General features: G+C 42.2%; 1 long non-coding RNA gene across 4 annotated transcripts in view; it reads left to right on the forward strand.

Moving 5' to 3' along the window:
* Positions 1 to 12,817, forward strand: part of LOC116082431 — a 60,143-nt gene that overhangs the window by 37,759 nt on the left and 9,567 nt on the right. For 2 of the 4 annotated variants that reach the window (XR_004115296.1, XR_004115299.1), the window contains 2 exons: positions 7,562 to 7,726; positions 8,157 to 8,304. This is a non-coding gene — a long non-coding RNA (uncharacterized LOC116082431). The remainder of the gene's footprint in view (positions 1 to 7,561; positions 7,727 to 8,156; positions 8,305 to 12,817) is intronic. The other 2 variants (XR_004115300.1, XR_004115298.1) reach the window with 2 other exon arrangements.

Below are 12,817 nucleotides of genomic sequence, written 5' to 3' on the forward strand. Positions count from 1 at the left end.
AAAAAAAAAAAAAAAAAAAAAGAATTATGGGAGGTTTATTGTACGGCCAAAATACATACTCAAGGCAGTCATCTGCAGAGAGTGGCATGGCTAGGTCATGAACGGCTTGTGTTGGGAGTAAAGTTTCTTGGTAGAGAGAGTTATTCAGTTAAGGCAGAGGAGAAGTGGGGAAGTCCAGGAATGGATCAAGGTTTTTCCAAAACAGAGTTTACTTGCCTCTTTTATCCCTGTATTAGGTTTTCCAGCTGTTCTTGATGTCTCATGTTTCTAGCACTAGAGAGGGAAGTTTTCAAAGCTGACATATGAACCTGCCATTGTAATAAAGCAAGACTTCGTTAGCAGTGCTTGGCTGTGTAGGTACTACCAGGTTTGGACTAATTACTTTCCCTCCCTGTTTTATTGGTCAGATGATATCTTGCTGTCACACAGCTCTGAGGTTTCATCAGCCACCTGGCAAGGCTTATCAGTACTCAAGCTACTTTGTCCCTTCATCTAACTTATGAGATAGCTGTGTTGCTGACTGGTAAGATCCAGGTTACATGGTTGTGATGGTGGCTAGAACCAGAATCATCCTAGGGAAGTTCTCTTGCTTTTGTCCTGGGGCAGCACAGAGTGCTCTTTGGCTTTGTCAGTGAGGGTGAAGCTGTGGCCCCATGCTGCCCCAGTAACAGCTCAAGGAGTTCCCTTGATATCTAAAGGTAGGGTATTCTAGTAGAGTGGAATCCTTGTCTTCCCAAGAGAGAAAATTTCAGGAAGAACCAGTGTGAAAGAGAGATGGAGTTTATTGAAAAAACATTTTTAATAGATGTTAAGCAAGAGAATTTAAGGAAGAAAGACAAGCCTGAGAGTATGGATGTAGCCATCTCGAAGCCCAATCTGCTTCATCGTCCTGGTGTTTGTGTGTAGGAACTTTGAAGATTTTAGGAGTTTGAAAGATTTTGGAATTTATTTGTTTGACCTGTTTACAAGCCATCCTCCCTGCCTCTATTTGTATATCTCTTTTTGGCAGTCATTCTTGGATTGAATGTGATTACAGTGTGGTAAAATAAAACCAGGAGTCCCTAGGTTTTTACAGGGGTTAGAATATGTCCATTTACTTCAGAGGGCATGAAGCAAATGTAGATAATTGTTGGAGTTCTGGGGGAGCCTTCAACCAGACACTGGAGTGAGGGGCTTCTTTCCCCTCCCATGGCTCCAGAATTCTCCCTGCCTTTCTATCCTGCCACATGAGACCCAGTTAATTTCTAGTTCCTTCTTGGAAGAAAGCTTTATAAAACTTGCCTTTCATTATAGGAGAAAGTCAGTGTTTGAATGAGAATGGCCTCCATAGGCTCACAGATTTGAATGTGGAGTCACCAGGAAGTGGCTTTATTTGAAAGAATTAAGAGGTGGGGCCTTATTGGAGGAAGTGTGTCACTGTGGGTGGACTTTGAAGTTTCAATTGTTCAAGCCAAACTCAGAGTTTCTCTCTGCCTATGGACTAGGATGTAGTTCTCAGCTTCTGCTCCAGTGTCTCACTGCATAACACCATGCTTTGTGCCATAATGAACTAAACTTATGAAACTATAGGCAAGTCTCCAATTAAATGTTTTCTTTTATTACAGTTGCCTTGGTCGTAATGTCTCTTCACAGCAATACTACAGCAGCCAAGAAAGAAATTGGTACCAGGGAGCACGGTATTGCTTTGACAGGCTTGGCTGTGCTACTTGGTGGAATGTGGACTTTAGGACTTTGAATTTGGAAAACCATTGGATGGTTTCATATTGGCTTAATGGGCCACACTTGTAGGACCATGGAAGACAGAACTGAAGGGGAATTGAACTGTAGGGGCTCAGCACAAAAACTTTTCAGTGGGAAAGGATATTAATAAGTGTCCTAGAGACCATTGTGATATTTTGGCAAAGGATATATGGTTACTTTTTGCTCCTGTCAAATAAAAAAATCTGCCTGAGACTAAATTTAAGAGTTTTGGATTAATGACTCTTGGCAGAGACTTTAAGACAGCCCCCCCCACCACCACCACCATGTGTTGCATGATTATTAGTGGCCACATTTTTGCAGATCAATAATGAAAAAGAGCAAGTTGGGCAAGGAAAATACAATATGTAGAGTTTGAGGAGATAAAAGAGCACCAGGAAGTGTAATGGAGCCATGGTCAAGGAGGTATAAGTTTAAAGAGAAGACTGATTATAGTTAGAGCAAAGGTAGTGGTGACCTCAGAGCAAGACCCCATCTAACTAAGTTTCCAACTTGTGAAAAAGAATTAAAGAACAGCTTAAGCAGTAAAGGACACCATCTGAAAGAGAAAGCTGATAAAATGTATCTGAGTGAGGGAGCCAAATGGAGCAAGCAGAACAATTTGTCAGTTTTGGTCACATGGTTCTGTCTTTAGGGTCAAGGATGCAAGGGGGTGGTTATGAAATCTCCCTCTGTGGCTAAGGAAAGCCACTAAGGCCAGGTATGTGGTGGGGTGTCCCTGCATGGAGGCACAGAGAGGCCATGCATGGCACTGTGAAGGTAAAGGCTAGACTGCCCTGGAGACTCCAAAATGCTGGGGATGCTAAAGTCATGGGATATTTACCGAAGACCCATGGAGCCAGCTCAAGAGAGAGAACAATAAAGCTGAAAGGATTTAGAGATCTGAAGAATCCTTTGACATCAGACATGGAGATGCAGAGTCTGGAATTTCCCTGTTGGTGTTTGGACTTGCTTTGGTCCATTAGTTCCTCACTATGGTTCTTTTGTAATGATATTGTATATTCAGTGTCCCATTGCATGTTAGAAGTATGTAATCTATTTTTTTATTTTGATTTTATAGGGGTTACAATTAAGAGACTGTGATGAGTCTCAGAAAAGACTTGAACTTTGGGTTTTTTAAAAAGTATGGAGACTGTTATAGACAATGGGAACTTTTGAACTTGGATTGAATGTAGGTTTGTGTCATGATATGACTACAAACCTGTAGGGGCCAAGTTATACAATGCAGTGGTTTGGATGAAAATGGTCACCATAGGCTCATAGATTTGAGTGCTTGGACATCTGAAAGTGCTACTATTTGAAATGTTTTGCTGGAGGAAGTGTGTCCCTGGGGGTGAGCTTTGAAGTTTCAAAAGCCCAAGCCAAGCTCAGAGCCTGTGCCTTCAGATTAGAATAGAGTATTCCACTACTTCTCCGACATTTGCCTACATGCCTCCACACTTCTACCCTGATGATAATCGGCCAAGCCTCAGAAACTGTAAAGCCTCCAATTAAATATTTTCTCTTATTATTGTTGCCTTGGTCATGATGTCTCTTTATAGAAATAGAGCAGCGACCAAGACACCATGCCTTCAAATAAAGCAACAAGGTCCTAAAACTCTGATGTATTTTCTTAAAAGTAAACCTATTTTCTTTTTTGTGAAGACAAGGGTCTGGCCATGTAGCCCAGGCTGGCATCAAACCCATGACCCTTCTACTTCAGGCTCCCCAGTACTGAGATTATAGGTAGCACAACCTGAAGGGTTATATTTTTCAAAACCTACTTTAATAAATGTTCTTAAATGCTTCAGCCTCCCTTATAGGTCACCAACCAAAGGTAGGGGAGGAGTATAGCTAATCGGATAAGGAGGACATGGGCCTATTTAGAAGTAGCTCCTTGGGGGTGATTACAGTCTCCATTGTCTGCAATCCAGTCCACTAGCAAAACACTAAACAGGAATTAACATCAGCATCTTGATCCAGAAGAAACTTTGAGGCTCTGCTGATCTGCACGAGTCTTCTGGAGCAGCAAGAACCAGTCAGAACACAACCAAAATTCTTTGGTATGTTTCTCACTACAAAGTCACAACAAGCAAAGATCAATGAAAAAACTGTGCAAACTCATGCCAGGGCATTGTCAATGAACACCACATCAGCAAAGTCCAACAGAGACCAACAAGGTTAACCAATGCCAGAAGGTCGTCAGTGAAGCCCAATGTCAGAGAAGCCCAAGGAAGACCAATAAGGCAAAACAATGCCAAAGTGTCAGTTGGGTTATACTTATAATCTTTCCAAATATTACATGTCCTCTCAAGTGTCCACTCCAGCAAAAATCACATACCTTTCCACCAGACAGCTTCCAGAAAAATATCACATGACACAGTTGAGTCACCAAGAAACCAGAAATTTCCCCACTTCAACCACTAAGCTTAATATCAAATCTACTTTTTGTAATGAACAGAGCTATTTTAGTTCAAAATGACTGCCCAGTAAAGCCACTGAAGTTTACATATAACTGACATAAAAAGAGAAAGGAGGCAGAAAGTGTCACTATATGTCACAGGAAAAGTATTTCCAACAACCCCAGAATGGCCAGATCCATCAGGATAACAAAGAAGGTGAGCATCATTGCAGAGAATACACCACGCAGGGCTGAGAAGAGAGGAGAAAGGGGACAAATTCTGAGAACAGCCCACCGTTCCTCAGGGACACACAGCCAGTCCAGCTGCTGAGATCTATGCTGGCAGAGAGCCAAGCTGAAACTTCCTATCTTATGCAGAAGAGAGCTTTACTACCCAGCGAGTAAACAATGTGCCCAGAGGAGGGGCTGTCCCAGGCCAGAAGCAATGCAGCCACATGCTGACTGACCAGAACATCAAATGTCTTCAGGGACTAGAGCAGGTTGGTGACCCATGGCTCCATGTTGAACTGCAGGAAGGAGTACTAGATCAAGATAATAGGAAAGTCTTTATGTTCAGGCTTGGTTTCAGAAAAATAACCGAGAAGAAAATTACAAGATAGAGGAGTGTCTTCAATCCACAATGAATTCCAGAAAGCTCTGCCAAACTTCAGCACACGGTTTGCTAGCCCTTACAGACTTTTGGCAGAGATTTCAAGGCAGCCTGGTATGGTCTGTGTGGCCTGGTTCTTAGTGGCCACTTTTATGCAGATCTTTAGTGAGAAAGAGCAAGCTGGGCAGGGACAAATACAAAATGTCCAGCTTCAGGAGAACCGGAGCACCAGGAAGTGTGCTGCTGCTCACATCGTTAAAATGAGGTTCTCCTAACTTTATTCTTTTACAGGTTAGAGTCAAAAAGGATATTTTCTTATAAAAACAAACTTAAAGGCCCTGGAGACTCTTGGCAGGAAGAGTAATAAATTTCTAGTGGATTGTGGGTTTACAAGTGATGAGGAAACAAAGAGCATCTGAGAACAACAGGAAGTGATCTTCCTGGCCTGAGGGCAGATCTCCAGCAGGATGCACAGCAGTGAACACTTTGGAGAAGGGAGGATCCCACGTACTCAGCTAAAATACTTTTGAGGACTGAAGGCAGTGGTAGAAGAGAGATTATAAACCAAGCCCAGCTAGAGGGGACTTATTTCAGACTTGTGTCTCGAATATAGACAGACACGCAAGTCCTCACATGGCAATGAGGAAAAGGAAGAATGTTCTATGAAGTGAGTCTCTGTAATACAAGGGCTTTTTCCCATTTGCAAGGATGCTCTGTTGGCTTAGAATAAATTCCTTTTCACTTCAGCTCTGTTTAGTTTTAGGCTCTGTGGGTCAGTTAATTGCTGTGTTCACATTTATTTTGTTTACAAATTGAACCCAGGACTTCATGAATGCAAGGAAAGCTCTCTAACACGCACATGCACACAATCACCTGCCTTTTTAAAATTTTGAGGCAAGGTTTCACTAATTTCCTCAAGCTGACCTTGATCGCTTTGCCTCAGCCATTTGAACATCTACAATTACAGGGCTGAATGATAACTTTTTAAAATTATTATAATATTTGTGCCTGTTTATGGGACAGAGGATTAACATAGTCACACAGCTCTTAAAGAAAACTTTATTCTGGAAACACATATGAATGACTATGGCCCAGAATAGAGATTCAGGTTACCTGGGTCCCATGTTTCAATGTGTCAGCAGTTTCAGAATGATTTATAGTCACATAGCAAAGAAAGTCACAAGTAAGGGCACTTTTCAAGTACACTAATGCAAACATCAGGTTTGTGTGTGCCTGTGCTGGGTGGAAAATCTCTGTTGTGGGTTTCATATGCTGTCTGATGAAACTGCTAACCTTTTGGTTGGTGGGATTTAGTATCTTGCTAGTTAATGCATTCCAAGAGATTTCACCTAGTTTTGCAGTGGTGGTGCACGCCTTTAATCCCAGCACTTGAGAGGCAGAGGCAGGTGGATTTCTGAGTTCGAGGTCAGCCTGGTCTACAGAGTGAGTTCCAGGACAGCCAGGGCTACTCAGAGAAACACCGTCTCAAAAAACAAAAACAAAAACAAAAACAAAAAATTTCACCTTTGAGTCACAGGATAATGGGTCAGAAAGAGGTGAGCAAGGAATGGCTATTAGGGCAGCCAAGGATAGCCCAAGATGAATGGTAATTAGGCTTTGGTCTTGCCACATTCCAGTCTCTCCATAACTAACTAGCCTTGCAGAAGGTTCAGTGGAAGGTGAGCTTTTTTCCAGGAACTTTTGTTCTCAGTGGTATAATGCTATCAATATTTACAAAATATGCTGACAGATACAAGTAGTAAAACAACATGGTAAAAATAAAGTTTGTACTTTGCTTAAAATTTGCCATGCCAAAAAATTAAAAATATTAACTCCAGACTCACATTTACAGGATGTTTTTCTCTCATTTGGCTTCTATGTACAACAGTAATGCTGACCAAAATCTCTCCTTCATTTTGATATTTTAAATTGTAGTTTGCTCTTATAATTTCATCTAATAAAACCTTTGATGGCCTGTGAGAAACCTGCACCAACCCCAGTTCAATCTCCAGGATCCCCGGTGTAACCAGAGAACCGAATCCCACTAGTTGTCCTCTGACCTCCATGTGCATGCTGTTGGCACCTGTGTGGCAACGCACACACATAAACATACACACACACATACACACAAACAATGTTCAAAACAAAAACATTTGCGGATTAATTTAAAAACAGTAAAGGAAAAAGATCTGAACAGACAGGCCACCAGAGAGACTGTCCATACAGCCAGGAACATGAACAGGGATTCGACCTTATTCACCAGCACAAGATTCTAGGAAGACTCCAGTCTTTCTCCAGAGAGCCAGCATGAGCAAGGAACCCAGTCTCGCTGCTGGTGAAAACATATCTGAGGAAACTGTTGCTGGGCTGTGCAGCTGCTTCCTAAGCTTCTCTTCTGCAATCAAAATGGCTTGAGATGCTGTGACAAATGGCCACATCCAGGCTTAAAGTAAAACTCCAGACACCTGTTCTTCAAAGTTCCGGATGCTGGAAGAGCTAGTCTAGAAGGCCGGGGGGAGGGGGGGTTGGACTGTCTTCCTACTTTAGAGACAGTCTCTTCTCTCACCATGCCCTTCATGGGAAGGACTCTAGTTATTTTTTGAAAGAAGGTTAATTCCAGTCTGAAGGCGCCATGCACTGGACCAATCAACTGCTGAAAGTCCCACCTAACAAACTTAGGGGAGACAGCAACACTCCTGTAAAAGCAACACAAAACTAATAAACACGCTGGTTCACCAAGCTGGAACCCTGTCTTAGCTTGCTAGTGACTTATCTGGGGTGGATGGGTGAAATGGTCCTTTATGTCTCCCCAGGAAAAAAGTCACTTGACAACAAGAAGGCAAGCATATGACATCATTCCATTTGCACAAAGTTCAAAACCAGGCAAAACTCGCCTCTATGTTGATGCAAGGAAGGATGGTGTTCGTTTTCTTGCAAGCAGGGAGTGACCAGTGACCAAAAGGCAGGAGAGCTCCCAGGTGCTGACTACATTCTGTTTTCTAGTTTGGGTTATGTTACCCAGGCATGGCCACTGTTCATGAGAGGGGGAAGAGAGGAGAGGGAAGAAGAGGGAAACGAGGAAGGAGAAGAGGAGGGAGAAAGAGAGGAAGAAGGCAAGGGAGAAGGACAGGGACAGACAGGGACAGGGATGGGGATGGGGGCAGGGAGATGAAGAGTGAGGGGGGAGGGAGAAGGAGAGGGAGAGACCCTCACATTGTCCAGGTTAGCCTGCACCTTATTAATTTGTCAACCAGGCTGATCTCAAACTCAGTAAATCCTTCTGCTTCAGCTTCCTGAAAGCTGAACTTAGAGGTAAAAGCCATCATAGCATCCCCAGCTAGGGATGCTCTTTCTGTGCAAATTCACTGTGTTGAGTTCCTCCTCCGTTTATGTCCTCTTTCTGGCTAGAGTACTCCTGGTTTTACAGGTGTTGGCTTTTGACTATTCTCTAGTTGGAGAATTTGGTCTCCTGCCAAGTGAGCCTCCCGTGAAAGACAATGAGTCATGTGTCAAGTCACTGCCTGAATGAGCCTTGGGGAAGAAGTTGTATCTAGAGGTAAGAATAATGGCTTATTATACTTATTATCCTCATCACAAAAGGGTCCTGGCAGGTTACATGATCAATCAAATGAGTTAAGAAAGCACCATGATCTAAAATTATCTTCTTCCTTCTCAGAATGTGGGAAAGCAATGATGTCAGAATAATTCATTACATGCTCCATATGCTTGCTTCAGTTAGGGGGTGAATATTATCTAGATGTGGGGGGATTAATCCAACTCATATCACAGAGAGGGCAGGGCCCCTTGAATTCTTTATGCAGAGACTTCATTAGTTGAAAAGATGAAGCTTCCAAAGTTTAGTGATGAGATGTTTAAAGTACTCGTGAGAGGCTAAGACACGAGGAAGCCACATGTTATTCATATTGGTGACAGTAGACAGCAGAATTTTAAAAACAGATAGTTGAGCAAGCATAGTGAAGTGGGTCGAATCCTTATGCAGAGAGAGAGAGAGAGAAAGAGAGAGAGAGAGAGAGAGAGAGAGAGAGAGAGAGAGAGAGATGAAAGCTTTTCAAATTGAATGAGTCTTCATGGAGCTGTGAATCAGTCAAGTGAAACATAGTATGAGCATTAAGTCCCATTCTTTAATGCTTTAATTTCAAGAATAGTAAAGCTTGAACAATTATTTCTGTGATATATATATATATATACATATATACATATATATATGTGTATATATACATGTATATACATATATATATGGAGAGAGAGAGAGAGAGAGAGAGAGAGAGAGAGAAAGAGAGAGAGAGAGCTTGGAAAAAAAATCCCTGCCTACTGCTGCAAGAGTTAGGTTTTGGTCCAGAAAGCAGAAATAATATTGAGAGAAGAAGAACTTTATCTCGGTGGTGGTTGTGTTTCCTCCATCTTGCTGCCATTTTTGTTCCCAGCAGAGAGTTAGTGGAAAATGTCTTAAGTGCAACCAGCCTCATTCGGGAGGATGAGCAGATTAGTCTAACGGTTCTATTCAGTCAGACTGAGTAACCATTTTTCATCAGGATGAAAAAGAGAACTGGAGTGTTCTCATGTCCTAATGGCCATAAGATAAAGAGAATTTTATTTTCTTACCCTTTGGACTTTTGCCTGGCTCAACAACTATGGTCCCAGTGGTGGGGGCCTGGGCCAGGCATTTCTACATTCTTAGTCTTTTATTCAATGAACTAAAAATAGGGACTCAAAAATTTGCAGAAGTAAGGTAACTATTTGGTGTGTTGCAATAGTGCAAGTTACACAGGAATACACCATCAAGACATGAGTGAGAGTACTTAAGAGCCCCAAGCTACAGCCTGGCATTTCCTTTTATGAGATCTAAAGGAAGAAGGGTCTGGTTACTAAGGGAAGTAGTCTTGAGTGGTTCTCTATTTTGATTCACTAGATTAGATAATCATTTCTCTACTGTACATATCCCTTCTCATAACACCCCTGATTTTAATCATGTACAAGCACCCTAATCCACAGGCATAAGATGATAAGTAGGAGAATCTTCTTAAAATATTACTTAAAGGACATAGTTTTATCTTGCTGTGCATGCACCCCAAACTAAATCAGAACTGATCAACCCTTCTATTATTCATACCTAGATATGTTTGGAATACACTCAAATAGAAACTATTTAAACTTAGTTGTTACCATGGATGGAGAAACTCATAGCATTGTTCAAAAATGGCAATGAGGAGACTAGGAGTTCTGAGGTTGCTAGGTGCAGTTAGGAGAAGGCTTTGTGTGCATGGTCTGTAGAGAAGAAGGAATAGGTTGCATAGCACATTATTACAAGGTGTGTAATACCATATTAATACAAAGTGTGTGTGTGTGCGCGCGCGCGTGTGTGCGTGCATATATGTGTGCATAAAACCCCAAGCCAAATGAAGATCCCAAGTTAAACTATCTCCCATGCTTGCCTGTTTCACCTTGGCTGCTACACACCACTTGGGTCCACTGTCAATTGGCCGAGAATTGTATAGCTCTTGGAAGGTAAATATGGTTGACACTGGCGTCTTCTGCCACAACTACTTTGTTCACACTCTCCTTCTGATCAGAATCCTCTTCTTGTTATCTGTCTTCTGTGTTTTACCAAATGCCCTAGCCCCACCCAGATGGAGGATTCTAAGAACTCTTATCTAACTGTGGTCTCTTCCAGGGGTTACTTAGACTATGGTTTCCAATGAACAAACTCCAGGTATATACCTGAGAAATGCTACTGTTGACTTCTGGGGAAGGCCATTGTCTTAGATGTATGCCTGGCCCTATAGTTGCTCAGTTGCTGCAGCCTACCTTGCCTCTAGCTTGTGGTTGAAGCCAATACTGTTATCGTGAGATGGCTTGTTCTGATCCTGCTCCTCTTCTGCATTAACCAGTCTTCAGAACCTATTATGGAGAGAGAGAGAGAGAGAGAGAGAGAGAGAGAGAGAGAGAGAGAGAGAGAGAGAGAGAGAGAGAGGAGAGAGAGAGAGAGAGAGAGAGAGAGAGAGAGAGAGAGAGAGAGAGAGGAGAGAATTTGCTTTATTAGTATACAAGCCTGTTTGAGACAGGGATTTCTACTAGTTGTTGATAACTGAGACAGCAGCTCAACATGCTACATTAGAGACCTTCTTACCATTAATTGTTTAATTGAAATAAGACTAGGCCAGAAGCAAGGCTGAAGCTCCCCGAAGCTGCTTTAGGTCCTTGTCTTCTGGCTTGCCTGTTTGTGTGAAGCATGAACACTTGGCATTGTGGCATAATTTCCACATTCATATGTTAACAGTATTTGGAAATAGGACCTTTGAGAAAGCAGAACCCTCCAGAATGGGTTAATCTATTTATAGACTAATAAATTATTAGATTAGTGGCCATCTCAGAAGTGACTTTGCTGTAAAGTGAGCTCCCTCTAGTTTCCTGCTCTGCCTCACCAAAAGATGCCTCCACAATGCCACACTGTTGACATTTTGAGAAAATGAGCTTATTTTTCTTATAAATTCCCCAGTGTCAGGTTATAAGTTACACTAACTGATTGTCAACTACCAAAAACATCTGTTTAAAAAGAGGCCACAGAACACGTATACTGATAGACTTGAGGTTAATTACCCATTGAATCATACTTCCTGTTCATAAATCTGCTTTTTTTTCCCTCAAGAAGCAACTTTCTCCCATTTAAAGCCTCTAACGTAGTTACCTTTTTATTGCTTGATATGGTAAAAACACCATACCAAGGCAACTTATAAAAGAAAATGTTTAATTTGGTGCTTACACTTTCAGAGTGTTAGAGTACTTGGAAATCATGGACAGCAGGCAGGCACGGTGCTGGAGCAGTAGCCAAGAGCTCATATCATGAGAGAGAACTATGAGGCAGAGAGGGGAGAGGGATTCTATTTAAATGGCATAAATCTTGAAACTTCAAAATCTGACCCCAGTAATAAACCTCGTCCAACAAGGCCACACCTCCTAATAATTCCTAAATAGTTCCACTAATTGAGGGAGGAGGCAAGTATGGAGCCTATGGAGGCCATTCTCACCCAAACTACCAACTTTCACTCCCTGGACTTGATAGTTTTCTGGCTATACCGTACTATGAAATGTGTTTAGTTCAAGTTCAAGAGTCACTATAATCTTTCAGTCTCCAAAGTATTTTCTGAGATTAAAGAAATCACTTAATTGGGGCTGGTGAGATGACTCAGCAGTTAAGAGCACTTACTGCTCTTCCAGAAGTCATGAATTCAAATCCCAGCAACCACATGGTGGCTCACAACCATCCATAATGAGAAACAAATAATAATAATAAAAAAAACCTAAGGACCAGAGCTACCGGGGCCTGGAGCAAGCAGGGCCTGGAGTGAGTGGGGGCCACAGCAAGAGAGAAAAGGGAGGGGGGAAGAAATCACTTAATTGCAGCCCCTGGCAAAATAAAAACAAAAAGCAGATCACATTATGTCTAACATACAGTGGCAAAGAATATACATTACCAATATGAGGGAATGAGGATATAATGAAGAAATACTGGATAAGGCAAGATGACAATGCAGTGTCGAACTTTAAATCCTTTGCTGCATGTCTGATGATGAAGTGGCTCTTCCCTTCCAGCTTTGCTGCCTGCCATACACTTCTCTCTTGGCCTGGAGCCATTTACTGTCTGTAGCACTCCTAGGCAGTTGTTCCATGACTCTGGCATCTCCAACATCGTGAGGTCTACAATGCAATCCAGGTTTCACTTTCTCAGCTTCCTGCAATAGTCTCTCCTTTACTTGGGTATGCTTCATGATTCTAAAGCAAAATTCATGCAGGCAACACTGTCACATTTGACTACCCATTGGAGATTGGCCTATCCTTCAATCACATTTGCATAAGTGTTCCTTTCTAGTTGCTTTCTAAAATTAATTAATTTATTTATTTGTTCATTTTACATCCCAATATCAGGCACCCTCTCCGTCTAGTCCCCCCTCTCACAGCTCCTTCCCCCACCCCCCATCCCATTCTCCTCTGAGAAAAGGAAGACCCCTCTGGCTCTCTCTCTCCCTCCCTCCTCCCTCCCTCCCCCTTCC

This window comes from Mastomys coucha, unplaced genomic scaffold (genome assembly GCF_008632895.1).
Source record: "Mastomys coucha isolate ucsf_1 unplaced genomic scaffold, UCSF_Mcou_1 pScaffold7, whole genome shotgun sequence".
NCBI classification, from domain to species: Eukaryota; Metazoa; Chordata; class Mammalia; order Rodentia; family Muridae; genus Mastomys; species Mastomys coucha.